The 14,350-nt window shown below is 39.2% G+C and overlaps 1 protein-coding gene and 1 long non-coding RNA gene across 5 annotated transcripts in view; one reads left to right on the top strand and one right to left on the bottom strand.

Moving 5' to 3' along the window:
* The first annotated feature begins 1,308 nt into the window (after nt 1-1,308).
* LOC310899669 lies at nt 1,309-6,356 on the top strand. 4 transcript variants are annotated; one of them, XR_014584470.1, is made up of 4 exons: nt 1,309-2,640; nt 3,471-3,552; nt 5,189-5,365; nt 6,219-6,356. It is a non-coding gene; the product is annotated as an uncharacterized lncRNA (long non-coding RNA). The 4 variants fall into 4 exon arrangements; XR_014584471.1 differs by having other exon boundaries at nt 1,309-2,989; XR_014584473.1 differs by adding an exon at nt 5,653-5,741 and having other exon boundaries at nt 1,309-3,552; nt 6,219-6,333.
* Nucleotides 6,357-9,916: 3,560 nt separating this feature from the next.
* The window catches only part of LOC310899664 (uncharacterized protein), a 105,237-nt gene continuing 100,803 nt past the window's right edge, over nt 9,917-14,350 (bottom strand). Inside the window, exon 18 of the mRNA XM_083836385.1 lies at nt 9,917-10,012. The gene's annotated coding sequence lies outside the window, so the exon portion shown is untranslated. The remainder of the gene's footprint in view (nt 10,013-14,350) is intronic.

Below are 14,350 nucleotides of genomic sequence, written 5' to 3'. Positions count from 1 at the left end.
CGCTCCTCGTAAGACTTGTTCTCCAGACCCCTCACCAGCTTGGTCGCCCTTCTCTGGACTCGCTCGAGCACGTCCATGTCCTTCCTGTAGCGAGGGGCCCAAAACTGAACACAGTACTCAAGGTGCGGCCTCACCAGAGCCGAGTACAGGGGCACAATCACTTCCCTAGACCTGCTGGCCACACTGCTTCTTATGCAAGCCAGGATGCTGTTGGCCTTCTTGGCCACCTGGGCACACTGCTGGCTCATATTCAGCCGACTATCAACCAATACTCCCAGGTCCTTCTCAGGCCAGCTTTCCAGCCACTCATCTCCCAGCCTGTAGCTCTGCTTGGGGTTGTTGCGCCCCAGGTGCAGGACCCAGCACTTGGCCTTGTTGAACTTCATACAGTTGACCTCAGCCCATCGCTCCAGCCTATCCAGATCCTCCTGCAGAGCCTTCCTGCCCTCGAGCAGATCGACACACGCACTTAGCTTGGTGTCATCTGCAAACTTACTGAGGGTGCACTGGACGCCCTCATCCAGATCATCGATAAAGATATTAAAGAGGACCGGCCCCAGTACCGAGCCCTGGGGGACTCCACTAGTGACCGGCCTCCAACCAGATTTGACTCCATTCACCACAACTCTCTGGGCCCGGCCATCCAGCCAGTTTCTAACCCAGCGAAGCATATGCCAGTCCAAGCCCCGAGCAGCCAGTTTCTTGAGGAGTATGTTGTGGGGAACGGTGTCAAAAGCCTTACTGAAGTCAAGGTAGACCACATCCACAGCCTTTCCCTCATCCACCAGGCGCGTCACTTGGTCATAGAAGGAGATCAGGTTCGTCAAGCAGGACCTGCCTTTCATAAACCCATGCTGACTGGGCCTGATCGCCTGCTTGCCCTGCAAGTGCCGCGTGATGACCCTCAAGATAATCTGCTCCATGAGCTTTCCTGGCACTGAGGTCAAACTGACAGGCCTATAGTTCCCCGGGTCTGCCCTGCGGCCCTTCTTATAGATGGGCGTCACATTGGCTAGCCGCCAGTCAACTGGGACCTCCCCCGATAGCCAGGACTGCCGATAAATGATGGAAAGCGGCTCGGCCAGCTCCTCCGCCAGTTCTTTCAGTACCCTCGGGTGCATCCCATCCGGCCCCATCGACTTGCGCACATCCAAGCTCCGTAGCAGGTCGCCAACCATTTCCTCATGGATAGCCTTTGTGGAGGCTGCCATTTTACTTACAATCCACAGTAGGCAGTCTGGATTTATTACACAGAGCAGGACTGGAGAAGGCAGAAACCTATTCATATGCAAAAGAAACAAGGGACTTTGAAAGGTGTACCTATGAAAAGTGACTGTGTAAAATGGCACTTTTGTCCCTAGTTTTGCTACCTGATGTGCATTCAGAGTTACATCTGCTGTCATTGGTTACAAAAATAATTTTTACTGACCTTTTAAACTTACTAACCCTGAACAACAATCTAGTCCAATAGGTAGAGCTGCATCCTATTCCTCCCAGTTCACTATCAGCCAGGTAACTCCCTGTATATCTCACTCTAAAGAACAGCAAAACACATCTGTGCCTACCCACTGATGGCAAATGGGGTGCTCAGAGGCTGCTGAAGGTGTACTCTGAAGACACAAGGGCTGCTCAAGAGCAATTGAGAAAATGATCTGGCTCTCTGGCTCCTTGTTACCAGCAATAATGGGCAGGAAGGAATAAGCCCAAATTGACTTTCATGTTTTAACTCGAGTTTGCCAAACTGACAGAAAATAAATGTGCTCTCTCTTTTCCACCCCCACCCCTCCTTCTGAAATTAAGCAGAGTTGCTATAATGCTCCTCCAACTGTACTCCTATATACAAACTACCCAGCCCTCTCCCCTTTCCCCCCAGTGCAACCCTTCTTTCTTTCCCATATACAAGTTACAAAAGTTTGCTGTCGTTCAGGGTAAACGTAAAAACTGAAAAGCATAATGGGTGAATCAACATTTCAGGCACAACAGAGCTTTCAAACAAGACCTTCTGAAAAGCAGAAACAGAAGTATTACTCATCTCTCTTTTTCTTTCTGTTAAACTTTTTTTCTCCTTCAAAATCCTCCCTCGTTTTTTTTTCCTTCTTCTCATTTGTAATCATATTAGAAAAAGGTATGGAAATTAAGTGTCATGCAAAGACAAGGATATTTTGTGACAGAAAATGTTTGCTACACTGTCAATCTATCTGTCTATCTGTGGCTATATGTAAACAATAACAAAACAGTAAACCAAGCCCAGCTAATTGTCTCCATGTGTGGATTTTGTGATAGCCTGGAACTAGGAGTCTTACGACATGCTTTCACTATGGAGGGCATGATTAGCTTATTGCAACTTCATGTGCCTTCATGGTGTAATTTAAGACAGCTGGTGGTTGCCCTAAATTATATCAAAGGACCACAGAGCACCTTCAAACTTTGTTGTGAGAACTTCTACCATTGTAAAAGCATCATCACCCTGACTCATGAGTCATTCTTTTTTACAACCTCCTGGGGAGGAGAGGTCTTACTGGGTGAATACTGTGCCCTCATACACAAAAACTAAAAAAATACATATTCTTTAAAACTGTGTGAGATTTGAAACTGAGGTGCTTTGCTGCCCTTTTCCCTCAGGAGCCAGGAGATGAGGGGGTGGGTTTGTACTTGCAACCATCCTTCCAAGTCTCAGGCTCCCAGATGGCTAATATTGCTGCTTGTTGTGGCATTGGCTACAGTCTTAGCTCAAACAGGCTTTATTGAGTCATCTGCTACTGAATTGTTATGGGGCATTGGCTTTCTCTTCCTGGTTGTGTTTTTTTGTTGTTGTTGCTTTGCTTGTTTGTGTGCTTTGTGTTTTTTTTTTCCCCTCCCCATTCTCACTCTTCTATTATGGCTTCTGCACTTTTATCATTGTAACTGAAGCACTCCAAAATGATGTAACATGATGAAGTTGGAGGTCAATATATGTACTGTACAGGTCAATCTTCTGTACCTGGCAAGTGTATGCAGTTATTTATTTTTCTGTTTGTTATAACACTTTCATTTAAAGTTACAGAGATCAAAAAGAATGTGAAAGAAATGATGGCACACCCTGTACTCTGGGGCTCCTGAGAAGGCAGGGCTCCTTCTTCTCTTCAATGCAACCTGTATTTTTGTTGTTGTTTTTATTAATATATATATATATATAGGCATTCCTTTTGTTGTTGTTGTTGGTTTTTTAATAAAAACAAAAACAACAACAAAATCAGCACAACAGCTATACAACATAACTGATTTCTTCAGTGATCCTTAGAAAACACATTTTTTTTCCTACACACCATTGCCATAAATGAAACCCGTCTGATTCTGCTCTTGTTGAAACATTAGTATATAGACTATTGCATTTGTCACCTGGAGGCTTGGAGAGGACTGGTGAAAAGTTTAGCAACTGTAAGTTTTGCATCTCTCACTATTAACAGTGCATCTGTGGCTTTTATGAGCAGATTGGCCATGTATGTCTTTAGGAGACAAGCCACAAGGAAGTATGACTAACTTACATGTCAGCTGCTTCTTCATGACTCCTTCGTAAGTAGATTTCTTTTTTCATAACAAATGAACATGATTTCTTGTAGAAGTGAATATGCAGGATTCGAATAGCACAAAATATGATAATTAAGATAATATAATTTGAAAGGATCTAGGGACAATCGATTTTTACTCTTAGATTGCTGTTGTACAGATTGCCTTTTATGGACAGTTAAAATAGCTAGTGTTATCAGCATTTTGGTCTAAAGAGACCAGGGTTGTCATTTGTAACATGAAACAGAAACCCTGCAGAGTTGAGCAAACAGCTTTTTTAGAAACTAGTAATCATAGTAAGAACAACAAATACTCAATCCATTTGCTGACTTTAACAGGAGAAGGATATTGCTCACAAATGCTTGCTAGACTATATTCCATTGTACATATGAAATTTCTTATTCCTTCTCCAGGCAATTTCAAATATTGAAAGTATTGTTTCGTAGCTGGATATAATTGAGCTGAATATAATTGATACAGGACATGAAGTTACTGAAAGTACTTCATCCTACTACTGAAATTAGTTCATCCCAGTCAGGTTTGGAAATCTAAATTCTTCCATGGTTAAGGCAGACAGAGAATACTGTCTTTGCAGTCAGTAGAGAGAAAAAGGTGTGTTTTGGTTACATACATCTCATCTATTTTAGGTGTCTGCTTTTGGATGAAAAGAATAGTGCCCTAGACTCTCGTCTGTGTTGCCTAGATGCCATTCAACTGAAAGGGAGACTAGCTTGTCTATAGCTATGTAGATGAGCCCCTCTTCTTTTTATTCTAAATAGTATAATTAGTTGATGCTTGTCAGATCCTTTCAACCTACAAATGCTGTATATGGGCATGTTCTACTCCTCTCCTATGAGGATGCGTGTAAAATATGTATGTATTTACAATGATTTGTTTTGAGCGAACAATTAAGAAAAAATGCATAGGGTGTCCAATGCACTGGAAGAAGCTGAGTTAAAGAAGTTTTAGAAAATTGTGTATATGCAATCTCCATATATGCATCGTCAACAGCTTATTACCGTTTTTCCATACCATGAGATCTAGGCTTTCTGCCAGAGTACTCTTTGGGTATGCTTAATAAGCAGCACCTGGAAGTACTTCCGAGATCACGAATTGAGTTGTGTAACCCAATGCCACCCTCATTTCAGAGGGCAGATTTACATATATACACTTCTCCCTTCCTCAGTTCCTCATTTCTTGGGGGAAGTAAACTAGCCACGTGGAGCAGACGGGAGTCATGGCACAGTTTGGCTGGGGATAGACTGGGATCCAGGCTATTTGGAATGGTGCACTTATCAAACAGTTTAGACATATGCTATGTGCCAAATGGTATTTAAAGAGCGTAGCACACCTCAGCACAGCAAATCAAGTTTTGTTTTTTACTAGACTTTCTTATAGTGTTAAGGTCAAATAATAGGGACTGAATTCAAGCTGCTTCCCTTTTTGCTGACCATGAGTTAAAGGGTTCTTCAGTAAATTGTTTCTTCACTAAACCATTTAGGCATCCCTTCCATTGGTGTTTGTAGAGCACACATGTAGATTATTACATCACACAAGACAATAAATATACTTGAAACAGTCACATTTTCTCTATGTTCTCCTGAGAGTGCATTTCACAGGCTTTGTTGTTTCCTTCTATTAGTGGTGGGAAATGCTCCCTTGTTCTCCCCCAGTCAAGAGGACTGTCACAAGCAAGAGTCACTAGAAGCAGCAGCAGCATTTTTCCAGAAAAATGAAATCCTCTGGGATCAGACTGGATGGAACAAAGGCACAGGGGAACTTTATATTTACTTTAAATGGAACCGTCATAGTCTTTGAGGTAATAAAATACCTTATATCTCCCTTAATGTCTTGCATATGGTATAACTGTAGTTGGAGGGAACTGTGTGCAATTGTTTTCATCTGGCAAGGATCATATAATATTTAGAGGGAATCTCACAGAAGATTTCAGGGGAACAAAAATGCTCCAGATTGACTGTTGTCGCAATATGATGGAATCTAGACTCACTTTGCAATTCAGATATAGGATTCAAAATCCACAGCTTATTTCTTTGGCACGCTTTTGTATTCCTCTCTTTCCTTGAAGTCTTTCTGAATTAATTGCAGTTCTGGGGCCAGTGCCTAAAGCTCTCTACAAAGACTCTGTTTTCATCTGTTGAGGCCTGAGATGCCTGAAAGATTATCACCTTAATAAGGTACCTTTTATTATGGTCAATCCTGCCACTAAGATGATGTTGCATACAAAACTGCATGTTGACTTCATAAGTGTAGGTGATATACAGTAAAATATTGTGTGCTAAAACGATTTTCCCAACTTTTCTCAGAGCAAGGCTCATTGCACAAGACAGAAAAGGCATCACGTTACTTTTAAAAGATATGGCATCACTGTAAAATGTTGTGCACAAAATTCCTATGTAATACTACTATTAAGCCAAGTGCTACTACAAACAATTATATGTGTATCTTAATCATGATGTAATATGTAAGTAACAAATTGTATTGCCAAAATTCCTGGTGGGAAAAGGTGTTTCCTAAATATACCTGTGTTATTCGTACACAGAGGTAGCCACTATGTGCCACTAAGTAATCTTAATCTATCATTATACATATTTACTTCTTGATTATTTATACATTAATATGCTAGTCCTCTGCCTCTTTTTTTTTTTTTTTAGGTATTTAGGTATTCCTAGACCTGGAAAATCAGCATTTGTAAAACGCCACATGCTTAACAGAGTTTGGTCTTCATTGTACACTACACTCTGGTATACCAGAAGACAAAGAAGTGCGGGGTTCTTGCTCAAGATCACAAGATAGATCAGTAGTATGAAAGTAATTCAGACATGTTCAGTGCCTACATGCTCTAACTTTCCAGAAGTCCTCTGGGACTACTTCTTCCCCACACAGGCAGGCACAGGATGCTTGGACAGTGCTCACTCCAGCACCTGGTGGCAAAAAAGTACGGGTATGATAAAGCAGAGGATTGGGGGTGGATGTACAATCTTTTGCACATTGTGTCTTTTACACTTTCAGCTTTATTAAACACAATGCAGCAAGTGTACTGCCTACCAGCTGAAAACCCCCACGAGCTGCATTTGCGGGAACTAAGAAGCTGCATTTGCACATCTGAAGGCAGGAACAGACTTTCTGTTTTGAAGGCTATTAAGACACGGTGGCACCTGTACCTTCTACCCTAGGCTGAAAAAGAGATCCACAAATTGTCTGCATAGATCACTAGGGAGCTGACCAGACCCACAACAAATGTGCTCTCTTGTACACAATCATGAGCAGTCCCAGACTGTCTGGGATGTTACTGGAGCTCAGATAGCTAGGCTATCTGTCTCTATCATTTTTTCTAAGCACATTTCTCATCACTTATCAGGGATATTGGCCATGGTATCTAGATATCAACCTGGAAATGGATTGTATGTTCTGAAATACCACGTTCTTAAACTGAAATCTCTGTTGATTAACAAATTTTGTGGAAGCCGACAGAAGTACCATGGCATTGCAATGGATTTAAAGATAAGGGTAGGGTATGAGCCAGCTAAGTTCTATTATTAACAAAACTTTTTTGCTTGGAGAGCAAAAGTGTGAATGCAAATCATTTTCTTTTGTCCATATGTGTTTTCCACAGAGGGAAAATTAGTCATCATCTTTTTTTCTTTCCTCCCTCCCTCCCCTCCCCCCCCCTTAAGCACCTGACAAATGTGTGAAAGACCTTTCCCCCCTTGGAACTTATTATTTTGGGGTTTCTACTAATTTCCATCATAGTGAACCACTGAGTCTATCACTGGGCAGCATGTGGAGGTGGCAGGTCACCTCAGAAGAAGATGGATAAAAGGTGAGATTATCCTTATTTTGAAGCAAGCTATCTAGCCAGGTGAGGAGGAGAATGACAGGTGATGTAACATTAGATGCCTGTCATTTTCCAGGGGCATTAAATCTCTTACACGTTGCGTCTTGGAAATCCTGTCATGTGTAATGCCTGCTTTGCTCTCTCCTTAGAAACAGAGCGTGGAGGACAAGCTGCATGATAATTTACTGTTCCTAAGCTGGATAAAATGCAAATTTATCAACACAGCACTCTTTTTAAAAGTTTTCATTAACAGCTAATGATCTGCAACAAGTAAAGGGATACACCCAGATTGCTGGTTTTTGGCCTCTTGTTATTTCCTAGGAAATGATTACTATTACTATAACCTTTTCCCAGTTTTAGTCTGTATCTTCTAATTGTTTTCCCTGCCTTGTTTTTGTGTAACAAAGTGTAGTCACAAGACATCTTCATGACATGTCAGGCTTCAGATGAAGCTACTACTGGGATGAGAGATATACGGCCGGTAACGTGGCAGGCAGGGAGCAAATTGTGCCCATGGAGCACTACAAGGGGAAATCTGTTGTAATTAGGTGGGAAACAAACAGCTGATCCCAGACACAGACGTTGCTGGCTGCTTTATGTGGAATGGCAGCTGCTCTTTTATTGAACATAATTTTAATAATCTTCAATGATAGTTTGTTTTTAAAGAGTCTTGCAGAGCATGGTTTATTCAGACTCTTGTCTTTTTTTCTTAGTTTGCCTGGGCTACTCTTTCTTTTAGGTACTTGAGTCAATGTAGAAACAACTTATTGGCTCATTTGCATTTGATAACTGCTTCCAGAATACACTTCAACCCACCTTCATCTAATTCCAACTGTACTCACAGAGACATTTTCAGTACAACAATTGATGTTTTGTTGTGAACATCTATGTCTATGTAAATGAAGCAATTAGGCAACCATGCTTTTCTGGGTCCTCATCACTCTGTTATATTCACAGAGATGCCTTCTCTTGGTGATTTATATCTATGCTTGTTCTTCATGCTAATGCTATTTTCTGTTAATATATACAACTATTCAAATGTTGAAGTGAAACAATCACAAATATAAACCTTGTAATGCAATGCTGGTGTTGTATTTTTATTATTATTATTTTTTTTAATCACAGGAAAGTGTACAGATGAAGGCATGCTGTTGAATGTAATTATGAAACAGATAAATGCCACATAATGTGTTAATGTTTCCTCCTTATTAAATGCTGAGTTTAATTAAATGAAGTCTTTACCTAAGAGAAGCAAATTGATTTTGTGATTTGGATACTGTGAATAAAATCATTATGACTAGTGAGATCAGATGTTAATAATTAAGAACAAATGTACAATTGTAACTTCGAGGCCATTAGTTGTCAACTAATGGAGAATCAAAAGAGCAAGGTTTACCAAGAAATTCATTCACAAATTATCCATTTATCTGACAATTGTATTGCTATGACTGTTGTTATCATTATTATTACTGTTACTAAGACATACTACTTAGTGAGGAAATCATTTATCACCAGGTTGGTCAATTCATTGATAATAATACAAAAAATGGGATTTAAAGTTAACATCCTAAAGTGATGGTTAAATACACACAACCTCTTATATCAAACAAACTCAAGCATATAGGGAAACTTGTGTTTCCTTACTGAACTAAATACAGATACTCTGTTTTTCCTACATGTGTATCTATGAAAATTAGACTTTTCCTTGGGGACAAAACAGTATAAGATCACCAGACAAAAGCTTGGCACTTTCTGAGATGTGGTCATTGTTTTGGGGACATAGTTTGAAATAGGTTGAAGAGGTTTCATTTCCAATAAGGGCTAAAGACTGAAAAAAAAAAAAAGAAAAAAAAAAGCACAACAGTTGACAGATCAAGACTGGCCTTCAAAGTTTCTTCTAGAAGACTTTCTTCCATATATTATTAATCTATTATAATTGGCCTATATAGAAAATTGCATTACATGTATAAGATAAAAAAAAAAGAATCAGAAATTTATGTTGCACTTTAATTCAGGATAGATATAACATAGCCTACTGAAGGAAGTTGAATGATTTCTTAAGCTTCCATTTTAGTTTAGAAGCTTAGGTTTGTCAAGGTTTTACATGTCTGGATTTCTGTCTGTCCCTTCTCAGAACTGCTCCTGTCTGAGATACTGACTGGGTAAACTCAAACACAGGGCTGCTAAACAGAAAGCTACGGTTACCACTCATCCTGTCAGACTTCATTAGTCTTGTTGTACATTTGTCTGGGAAAATACCTACCTATCTGTTTTGATTTACTGCTGAAAGATGAATAGTTTCATTTTAAGTCCATAATTATTTCATGACCTGTGTTCAGAAAAGATGCCAACTTTTTTTTCTTTTCTTTCTTTCTTTTGTTTTTTTAAGGACTCCTGTCTGACTTCTATGCAGACATTGGGATCGACTTCTTATATTAGACAGACTAGACACAGATGGACTTCTTATATTAAGAAGCACTTAACACACACATTCTGATGCTGTTTAGAACATACATCACAAAGAATATCCGAAAGGGATGTCTCTCAGCAGCAGAGTTCTTGGTTTGACTTCTAGCCAACTAGTCAGCTGTCCTTGTCAACAGGGAACACCTGCACAAAGAAGATGGGTAGGTGGATATGAGGAAAGAAATATATGAAAAATGCCTCCAAAAGCTCTTTGGTTTGGTTGGTAAATAGACATTTAAATTTGTTTCATTTGGAACCTAAAGATCCTATGGTACTCTAAGCAATAAATAAATAAATAAATAAGTAGAAAAGTGTTCATCTGTGAGAATCTGTAGTTCAGTTGAACATGATAGCTTCAAATGTAATTCATGGCATAGGAATCTTTGAGGTTTGATTCTGTTTGGGTTTTGTTGAATATATCATGTTGATATGCTCCAGTTGACCTTTGAAAGCTTTCAATCACAGCAGAAACTACCCCAAGGAATCTACATTAGTAAAAACAGCACTTTAATGTTGATTGATTCCAGACAGTGCAACAGCTCCTTCTATGAATGAGAAGTGAGGAAATCACTGGTAAACAGGGGTTTTAGAGAAGGAAGCAATAGTAGTTCAGTTAATCCAGGAAGTACAGGATCAGGAAAGGCAATCAGAATTCTATGATTTTTTCTACCTTCCAAATCCTGCCACAGTGGCACACAATTACGTTTCTGTGCTTTGACTTGTAGGCTGTGTGGTTCTCCTTGTCATAAAGGCAGTGTTTCTACAAAGTTGCTGTGTCATCTGAAGGACTTGACAAAGTCAAGGTGGCATCTGAGAATACTGTTTCCTGAGCAGCTTGCACAGAGACCCCCATGCCAATCGCTAACACCCGCTGGATGTATTCCTCAGATTACCTCCTCAAGGATACTAAGGAACATCCTCTAGGTTGCTGGAGAGAAAAGAGGCAGTTCTTGGTGTTCACAGCCTTACATGGTTGTGCTAGATTTTATTTTATTTTTTCAACAGAGGGTATTGATGATATTGTGGGAAGAGATTAGAAGAGGATTGAGAAGCAGTAAATCTATCCTACTACCCATTGATCATATTTATGGTGCAGAACGAGTCTTTCAACTCAAGGGCAAGCAAGACTTGCCTAGGGGGAGCCACTTTGTTGACAAAGCAGCTGAAAAGTAATTTCAGAGCAAGGAGATGTCTTGTGCACCTGCCTGTTTTTGCAGGTGTAAGGCCAGCCTTTGTTGCTCTGAAAAATATGATGGAGTAGCTGACCAAATGCTGTGGTACAAATAGTTCAGCTATGTTTTTAACACTGTCTGCATCATCTGATCTTGCATCTGACTGTGTTTGTATTACAGGAATATTTCAGCAATTGAATTCAGTGAGAGAAATGTTTTCCAGAGTACTCAAAATGTAGGTACAAAGTTCATTTTTAAATTTGGGTGCACAAATTTTTGTGGGGATTTTAGTTCTAGGTTTTTAAGACAATGCAATAAAGACAGAGAACGGAGCATTTTGGGCAGGAAAACCACCTGTTTAAATCATATGAAACCCCTCAATGTGGTGGGTGTTGTGTATTTTTATAAAGCTTATATTTCTAAAGGTCTTTATATAAAAATAGATGTTGATATATAAAGCTTATTCAAAACCTAACAGTGTTTTACATAGTAAGTATTTTCAAGGAAAATATTTGGAAAATTCACAAATTAAGAAAAATAAAGAAACAAATCAAAGATGCTGGTTTTAAATTAATGGTTTCATTTTTTTGTATTATCATCAGCAGGGTTCGGAGCCAGCCAAATTTTTCTGCAATGTGGTGTTTATGGTGGTTTTTGTTTACATTTTATTAGCTTTTTCTTCATGTCCCTTTATTGTGAGTTTCAATTAATCACTGTGTTCCCAAGGGGAGCTGAAAACTGTCTTGTTTTCTAGGGAACATTTTTTTCACCAATGGGTCCAGCCCAGTTCTTAGATCCATCTCCAGATTAGTTTTGCTGTTGTTCATTTTATGGGTACAAGTAAGCAGCTTCTAAGCTGCTGGTATATTTTGTTGTTTTATAACTTTGTTTTCAGTTAAAAATCTACCTGCTGCAGTTCAAATTAGGATTGAATTATGCACTTCTATAACTAGGTTTAGAACAACCATCAACACATCTGGCCATCATATTTTTGAAAAGGAAAAGGCGTCTCTCCCATTCAAAAATCCAATATTAAGTCTTTACATCTGTGACTGAACACAGGACATACACTTCAGTCAGCTTCACCAGGAATTATATTTTTAGAAATACGATATATCTTTATGGAAGTAGAAGGATGGACTCCTTGTCTTAAATTGAAACCCAAGTTCTAAATCACGCCTAGAGATGTAGCTGATTAATACTTGTCACCTGAAGCTTCCTCACTCCAGTCTGAGGTACAATTTCATCATCCCTCTCCGGATCCTTTTTCCTACAAAACTGAGGCCATATTTAAGCTTAAGCTAACTTGCAGTTTAAGAGAACAGGTTGAAGATAGGAAGACAGTCAACCTAATGATCTTCTGGTGATGAAGGTAGAAGCTAGCCTGAATTAGCACGACACACTCTGTTTCTGTTCTGCCTAGTATTGTTGACTTACTCTGGTTCTCTTCGTTTGAGGGATATGACTGTGGTACAGTAATAGTAGCTGCCTCTTGCGGTGGAGATGAGCCTTCAGATAATGCCTTTCATGTTGCAAAAACATGGGGTCAGCTTTTAAAGGCATTTAAGCGTGCCAAGATTTGGATAGGCAGAAAGTTGATTTTAAAAATTCATAGGTACCTCATTTAGATATTTAGAAGCTTTCGAAAAGTCTACTTATGGTCTGCCTTCCCAAATACACCTTAAAAGTCAGGTCCTTAGGGCAGGACAGACCACTGTTTGCAAACAATTGGTTTCTCAAAGGTTAATTTTTTCCTCCTATTTGTAAGTTATCCAGAAATATGGCCTTTTTAAACAACAGCAAAAAAAGTAATAAAATTATTTAAAATAGGTTGGCAAGCAGTTTTGTGGACATTTTTGAGTTATGAATTGCCATTTGTCAGCTGTTTGTAGTAAATATTTAGTAGACCCTTTGATGTAGGGTTGGTGTTTGGCTTCCTAAATCACAAGTCCTGCATTATTTTCCTGGAATGGATGATGTAACTTTATAAATGACTTCTGTTTCTTTCCATAATGAATTTTCATCATAAAATACATTTTGTTTGTTTTGTTTAAAAGGATTTCAGTAAGTGGGGCTTAAATTAGCTGTTTGGGATCAGTTGTACAGACAGCTCTTTAGTTGTTCAAATGCTAGTAAAAACTCATTAGCAAAGGGATAGGGACAATGTGGTTTCAAGGCTTCTTCCCTTCTTTTGATAAATGCTTTATGTATTATGGTTTATGACTACCTTTATCAGCTCTGCACAAACATTAACTAATTAGTCTCCAGAGACTGCTGTGAAACAGTTAAGCCTAGTGTTCGTCATCCACTTTTACAGTGGGAAACACCTAGGTGAAGACACACAGAGGTCCTACAGTGGTGGAACTGCAGGGACAGGTTGAGTCTGTGGTAACTGGTGCCATCCCTGCTCAGGTCTGGTTGTCTTGCTGTTGTGTGGTACATAAAGTGCAGCTGGTAGGTCTCTGGTAACATGCGAGCATGGTCATATAGAAATGTTCTGCTGAGAGTCTCTACATTTTATTCTCAGTGTGTTAACTTCCCATATTTTTGGAAACTGGTCAGAAGACAGTAATTCTCATCCTCAAAAGCTAAAGATGTTTTATTATTTTAAAAATAGTGTTTTAACAGATCAGAAAGCATAACCTCTTTTTACATCGCACGTAGAGAAGATAAATCATTGGATGCCTTAATTTATAAGTACCCATTATATTCCAGCTTCATTGCCAGTATCTATTTACACATTTCCCACAAAGAAATTAAAATAGAAGAACATATTGTTCCCCAGACTTGTTGATTGACTTACTGATTTATGGGCTTGGTTTCTGAGACTCAACCAGAGCCTTTCCCTTTGCACCACACTAAGAATCATGAAAATAATGGAACAGAAATACCACATGGCCAAGCCATGCATGCTTTCTGTTTAAGCAACTTCAGGCTGACCTTGAAATTTTCAGCTTTTCAAACCTTGAAACCTCCAGAAAGCCACACAAGAAATAGTTGCTCTACACCAACAAAGACATAGAAGAAAAACGGTGTTACAAAGAACCATCCATTTATTTTTCTTTCAACACTAACAGCAGAGAATTGATAAAACCTACAATGACACTGGATGTCTTCAATTTAAATTTCCTGGTAAAGCAATCCTCAGGTTCTACTCTGCTTTCAGATACACTGGCGTAAATGTAGAGTAGATGCTGTGCATAATCTATCTTGTTCACTCTGCATACAGCACAAACACCCTTCCTGGCTATGTCTCTTTTTTTTTTTTCTTTTTTTTTTTTTTTGTACTTCACAGTGCATACTTTTACTA

Source organism: Anser anser (assembly GCF_964211835.1).
Source record: "Anser anser genome assembly, chromosome: 4".
NCBI classification, from domain to species: Eukaryota; Metazoa; Chordata; class Aves; order Anseriformes; family Anatidae; genus Anser; species Anser anser.
This window is presented reverse-complemented; position numbering and strand designations above follow the sequence as displayed.